At 39.2% G+C, this 7,434-nt stretch overlaps 1 protein-coding gene across 1 annotated transcript in view; it reads right to left on the bottom strand.

Moving 5' to 3' along the window:
- katnip (katanin interacting protein) overlaps window positions 1-7,434 on the bottom strand; it is a 1,410,884-nt gene that overhangs the window by 178,672 nt on the left and 1,224,778 nt on the right. The gene's annotated exons all lie outside the window — the stretch shown is intronic.

Raw genomic sequence — 7,434 nt, 5'->3', positions numbered from 1 at the left:
AAAATAGACCGAACAGTAAGCATCCCCACCTGGTGCATATTAGATATTACAGTAGTGTAGAAGTGCTGGCAACCAACACAACTGTTTCTTGGCAAGCTTCATTTTTAAAAACTATCAGTGTGCATGCAGTAAAACATGAGCCTTGATAGGCAAAATATCATACACTGAAATGAAAAATAGATTTTAAAAGTTAACTGCACACTTTGCACCAAATTCTAGTTAATTTTTTAACCCTTTATAGCAACCAATGTCAGTGATGGCATTGGTTCCTCATCCAATAAAGTGTTAATCCTGTTCTACACTGAATATTCAGTAATACATGAGAGGTTACAGGTTTTTTACAAAAATTCAATGCATTTTGTATAAAATCGAACTGTTTATTTAGTGTTACAAATTATATAAAATTTTTAATTTTTAATCAGTAGGAAAAGTGCAATAAATCACAGAAAACAAAGCACATCAAAACCTTATAAATCTTTATAAGCATTTATCTTTATCAAATAAATATCTCTGCCTGCACTGTCCTACTTTATCAACTCTATAAAGTGGACTGTCTAATGAGGTAAAACCAGGGAATAAATGAATATATAAACTTATTCATCCATGGAGCCACCTTGCAATGATAAAATACAATCACTATAGTGACTTTATTAGGAATTGCAGAACAGAGCAGAAGTCATTAATCACTGTCGTAATATTTGATCAGAAATAGGGCTGGGCGATTGATCGAATAGTGATAGAAATCGACATTCAGAGCCTATAATCGGTCACATTGTTCCAGGATGATTTTTTAAAATACTTTCCCTACATGTCACGTGACTCTGCTCTGTTAAAGGCTGTGGCTGATTTCTACTTCTGCAGCCACATCTGATCTCTGGTCAAGTAGGATGATAGACTGAGCCTTACTTTGCGCTACATTGACGATGATTGGAAGCTGCGTTAGAGATGGCATATAAAACTTGTGAGTGAATTATGAGAGCAAAAACTTGTAATAAATAATCATTCAAGTTAAAATGTTTAATTAATCTAGATTTTGATTTTAGGCCAATTCGCCGTGCCCTAAACAGACATATTGGATAGCAAGGACCAGTTGCATAAACTTAAACAGTGTTAAGACTAACTATCAGTGAACCAAGGGCCTAACAAGTCTTGCTTTTGGCTTCAATTCAAAGTGATCAACATCTTTGTAATTATCTTCCAAGACCGTCTATAACCTTTTGAAAAAAAAAAATTGGTGACTCATTTTTTAGGACTAATCTATGCATATTTTGTGAGGTGACAGATCTTTGCTGTTTACCATGGGGTCAATCAATGCAATTTGAGAGCAAAATTATAATTTAGAGGATTTACTCCTGTATTTGATTGAAGTTGTTAGTTCTGAAACTTTACACAGGGTTCATACAAGTTTTTACTACTAAAATTCCATGACTTTTCCATGATTTTTCCAAGACTTTTTTTGACCTAATGCTTCATGCAATGTCTACATGCGTGGTAAAAGAAAAACAATGCATGTTCAAATATATTACAGCATATCGTAAAAAAAGCAACAATCCATTTAGTTTCAATGTATATTTATATCTATGTAAAATTGATTAGATAATGCTTACACTGCACAATTAATGTGAGAGAATGTGATTGGCTGAGGACAGAAAAGAAGTAACTATCCTATATTCAAGTATACAGATATCTGTTCTCCATGACTTTTCCAAAACTTTGTGGGTTTTTCTGTTTTTATAAAACGTTTCCAGGTCTGGAAAATGCCATGTCAAAATGCCATCACTTTTCCAGGTTTTCCATGACCGTATGAACCCTGATTACAGGATGCCACTATTTTACAAAGCACATAATGACATTTCTGTGAGGTGAAAAAAACACCTACCTCATATTTTAGTTTTTCAACTTATGGTGTGTTTCCACATCCTGCAATATGAAGCGTCCATCTCTGGGCTAAATGTCCTTTACACTGAAAGAAGAATGAAAAAAACATTGTTAAATGAAAAGTTCGAAAAAAGTTCAACATTTCTGCAGTAAATGTTCCTGTTGAATACTTTTTTATTATTATTATTATATTACAAAATATCTATATTTCTGCTGCCTCACCTGCTCCTGTCATCCTCCTTGTGAGACCTGCAAAACAAATGAGAGATAATTACATTTTAAACAATTAAGCAAATCAAAGCAGCTGAACTCAACAATGAAAATGAGATGAGGAGCTGCAGGCTGAGCGCTGCATGCCTAAAGCGAAGAGCGTCTGCTGGCAAACTGTAGTGTTTGAAGGTGAACAGGCCGGTGCTGGAGGTGGAGCCTAACAGATGAATAGAGGGAGGAGCTCCTCACATTTACAGAGGAACCAACCGTCCTGCAACCTTAAACCACAGTGAAATGTGCTCGAGATATATTAAGACGCATTATCATGTGAGGAGATGATGAGTGTTAGCTTGACACCTCAAGACTCTGAAGAGACCTTTGGGATTTGAGAGAAATCTAGCAGCATCTTAAACTTTCACCTTTCGTTCTTAGGGTTAACGAGCAGTGTTAACAGTTATTAGACCACTGACAGTCAGCGACAGGCCTCCTTATCCATCAATTAGGACTTTGCAGAGACATTTCCTTAATATATGCATGCTAAAAATATTGATTTTGTGATGCTTTTCTCAAATGTTATGACATTATTTGCTTTAATTCTTGTGTTCAATTCAATATCTATATTTCTGCTGCCTCACCTGCTCCTGTCATCCTCCTTGTGTGACCTCAAAATAAATGAGAGATAATTATATATTAAACAATTAAGCAAATCAAAGCAGCTGAACTCAACAATGAAAATGAGATGAAGAGCTGCAGGCTGAGCGCTGAATGACTAAAGCGAAGAGCGTCTGCTGGCAAACTGTAGTGTTTGAAGGTGAACAGGCCGGTGCTGGAGGTGGAGCCTAACAGATGAATAGAGGGAGGAGCTCCACACATTTACAGAGGAACCAACCGTCCTGCAACCTTAAACCACAGTGAAATGTGCTCGAGATATATTAAGACGCATTACCATAGTTATCATGTGAGGAGATGATGAGTGTTAGCTTGACACCTCAAGACTCTGAAGAGACCTTTGGGATTTGAGAGAAATCTAGCAGCATCTTAAACTTTTACCTTTTGTTCTTAGGGTTAACAAGCAGTTATTAGACCTCTGACAGTCAGCGACAGGCCTCCTTATCCATCAATTAGTCCCTGTAGGATGCTGCAGGGACATTTTTTAACTATATGCATGCTAAATATGCATGCTTTTCTTAAATGTTATGCCATAATTTGCTTCAATTCTTGTATTTTGCTTTGAAAATACACACCAACAATTACTATTATTGTTTTTAAGAATCACTGGACTCTTAAAATTGCTTCCTAAAGTTCATGCTTCCTAAAGAGCTAATGAATATTTTAGGCATCCATTAAAATGTGTATAATAAGAATAAATCCTAACCATTGTGTTTGAATTACTTAGTGCGCAAACAGAGCAAGAAAGCGATGACCTTTATTCTGTTTTTCACTTTTAACTCAACGCTCCCTGTTGGTTAAGAATAAACGCTTGTCTTGTGACCCGCATCGTTTTGCCTCAATTGGCCATGTAACTTAAGTAGTATGTGTACGGCTAGCAAGGGTGCCAACATGTACCACTTGACGTTTATTTATGCGCCTGGAGACCTTTACGATTGCGGCATCTGCTTTATGTGTTCTCGGTGCCCCTCATCAGTTGCTGCCATTTCGTCAGAGGCTCAGGAGGAATTTCACAGGGTTATCTTTGTACTCAAGGACAATGGGAAGGAAACAATGTGGAACAAACAAGACAGTGGTAAGAGTATGACTGACAGTCGGCTACAGGCCTCCATATGCATCAGTGCAGACCACACGCAAAGGTCACGCTGCAGTGTGCACAGTTCACTAAAGAGATGAGGATGATAGGTTTAGATATTTTATGGTAGAAATGAATAAAAATGCATCAACAGAGTAATGATATTTAATAATGAATTAAATTAGAATAATGGTAGAAAAAACTGACCAGTGCTCTCAAAAATCACAATTCATTCATTCATTTTCCCTGGACTGTCTATTCATCAGGGGTTACCACAGCAAAAGGAATCACCAACTTATCTAGCATATGTTCTACACAGTGAACGCCCTTCCAGCTGCAACTCAGTACTGGGAAACACCCATACACTCTCGCATTCATACACACACACACACACACTCTTAGACTACATCCAATTTAGTTAATTTCCCTATAATGCATGTGTTTGAACTGTGGGGGAAACCGGAGCACCTGGAGGAAACCCACGGCAACACGGTGAGAACATGCAAACTCCACACAGAGCCACCGTGCAACCCTAAACACTACACTTACACACATTACACATCTTTCCCAGTGATGGGTTGCGGCTGGAAGGGCATCCGCTGTGTAAAAATGTGCTGGATAAGTTGGCGGTTCATTCCACTGTGGCGACCCCGGACTAATAAAGGGACAAAGCCGACAAGAAAATGAATGAGTGAACATTACACATCCTGTAACCATGTTTAACAACTGTTATGAAACAATCTTCCAGCTTTTTCCCAAATAATATTCTTCTAAATATCTTATTTTTGTGTTCGGCAGAATAACGATATACACCAACATGAGGGTACAGCAAGAGCTGAGAGAATGTTCCTTTTCAGTGTGCTAATCTATCAACTTTACAACTATTAAGGCTGAGCAGATGTTCTTCAGTGGGTTTCTGCAGAGGCTTTACACTTTGGTCTTTGTCTCTGAGCTCAGCAGACATCAGAATTGTGCCGCTTCAAACATTTAGGGCCCTTTCATACACACGGCGCAATAAGGCGCAAGATGTGTTTGCTCTGACATGTTGCTATTTTCAGACCAGCGCAACACTGTTTTCCGCCACGTTATTTAAATAGCAAATCCATTTGCGCCACTTTCTGGTCTAGAAAAGAGGTGTGTTAAAGCACATTGTTGGCGCGTTGCTATTTTAAGGAACTGAAATAGTTAGTTGTGCGCCTCGCTTAAACATTGCTGAACACACACAGGATGTACAGCAATACACAAATATCTTTACAAATAAAAAAAGGAGAACAATATTAGAAAAAAATATTATTTTCTACATAAATATAACAAACGCTGAGGCTCATTCTTTATCCTCGCACTGCCGATGCTCTGTGTATCTGTTTTCTCACTATTAAAGCAGTCCGCCGCAGTGGCGCAGTAGGTAGTGCTGTGGCCTCACAGCAAGAAGGTCACTGGGTCGCTGGTTCAAGCCTCGGCTCAGTTGGTGTTTCTGTGAGGAGTTTGCATGTTCTCCCTGCGTTCGTGTGGGTTTCCTCAGGGTGCTCCGGTTTCCCTCACAGTCCAAAACACACGCGGTACAGGTGAATTGGGTAGACTAAATTGTCCGTAGTGTATGAGTGTGTTTGTGAATGTGTGGATGTTTCCCGAAGGTGGGTTGTGGCTGGAAGGGCATACGCTGTGTAAAAACGTGCTGGATAAGTTGGCGGTTCATTCCACTGTGGCGACCCCTTTTTAATACAGGGACTAAGCCGAAAAGAAAATCAATGAATGAATAAAGCAGTCCGCCACGTAAATAGCAAATTGGCCATGACACAACTGACTCTTAAAGAGCATGTGAGAGTATTCTCCAAACACAGCCAGAACTCATTAAGAGAATGAGCACAACCCTGTTAGACCATGCGCCGCAGCGCAGAGCATACGTTCTTAAAATAGAAAAAGTGAATTCAGACACGCCCTTAATGCTTTAGACTGTTCTTTCAAGAGTTCACACTTAGCTGATAAGCAATAAGCGTATTTGGCATGCTGTCCCGGGAGAGAGCCCTGAGCTCATAATATCCTCGAGCCTGGGGCTCCCTCCCGTTAAAAGGGCGAGGGGGAGTTCGAGCTCAGGTAGGTCTCGAGAAGGTCGCCGTGTGAGAAGTGTAAAATAAGGTTGTCTTAGATGATAATTTGGTTTAGTCGATTGGCTATGGTTTATGTTTTTGGACGGTGGCAGGAAACCGGGGATTCTGGGAGAAATCCACGCGAACACGGGGAGAACATGTAAACTCCGCACAGAAACAACGACCAGCCCGATAAGAGGTTGGACCAGTGGTGTTCTTGCTGTGAGGCAACAGTGCTAGCCACTGGGCCACCGTGTCGCCGTATCGGTCTCGGCTGTAAGATGGAAGATAACTAGAGTGAAAATCTCTGGATATTTGTAATGCTTCCGTAATCATCTAATAGGATTACGGAGCCAATAAGGAACCAGCCGTGTTGATCATAAGCACGTGCAAAAGATGTTCAGAGATCCGACTACTGGAAATCTGTAATCTGGGGATTCAGTAAAAAATTCAATATTGAGAAAATCAATTTTATTTAAATTAAATTACTTATTTTTTTCACCATTAAAGCTGCTGACGGTAAGTTTTTGACTCTTCTAAAGCATAAAAACACTATAATATGTTTGCAGATATTTCAGAAACATGCTAAAAACATTCTTGTCTATCTGAAAAACAATGCTAAAGTCAGATATTCTGCTTTGAACATGTGTGTTAAGTGCCAGAATGCTCTCTTTGTTTTGGTGCCTTTAACCCGCCCAATGCCAGTTTAGCCAATTAAATATCAGCACCCGGCGTGCCTTGGTGGAAAACAGCGTACTTCATTCATTCATTTAGAAAGGCTCTTAAAGCATGCACTCGTGACCGAAATGTGACCGGTGGACAGTAGCAGACTCCGAAATGAGAAGCAGATTCTGAGTTCCACATGAGATTATTAATTAGCAAATAATATAAATATTACTTTAACATATTGTGAGCAGGTTACATTGCAACCATGTGTCCTAACAACGTGCCGTTGCTTTTATATAGAACATGACTTTAATCAGCCTTTAGGGTTGATCGTCAGACTCGCCACTGTTGGTCCGCAATCCTGCGCTTGCGTTTGTTTCGATCCAGGGATGCAATACTTAGTTCAACCACTGGGTGTCAAACTCACATACTCCACCTTTAATTGGAAAGAACAGTGGAGGTTGACAGGAAAATAATGAGAGAAGAGAGAGGTGAAGAGTTGGAATAAAAACCTCGAACTCGGGTCATTGTGAGTACCACGGTGCTATACGTCGACGCACTTAATCACTAGGCTACTGGTGCCAACAAGAACAGCTTTAAGGTTAAAGTTCTTTATAATGAACATTAATTCATTTTTTTATTTACTTATAAAAGGGAATTTACAAAAGTTTTCATCCAGGATGATCTTTACTTAACATCCTAATGATTTTTTGCCTAAAATAAGAAATTATACACTTGTGACTTATACAGTGTAATTTATTCACAAACATCACTGCAACCTAAAACTCCAGGGTCACATACATTGTCAACTACCTATGATCAAGATGGCCCATGTTTTGATTTATAAAA

This window comes from Danio rerio, chromosome 24, assembly GCF_052040795.2.
Source record: "Danio rerio strain M-AB ecotype USA chromosome 24, GRCz13ab, whole genome shotgun sequence".
Taxonomy (NCBI): Eukaryota; Metazoa; Chordata; class Actinopteri; order Cypriniformes; family Danionidae; genus Danio; species Danio rerio.
Note: the sequence above shows the minus strand (reverse complement) of the source record. Positions and strands in the feature narration are given on the sequence as shown.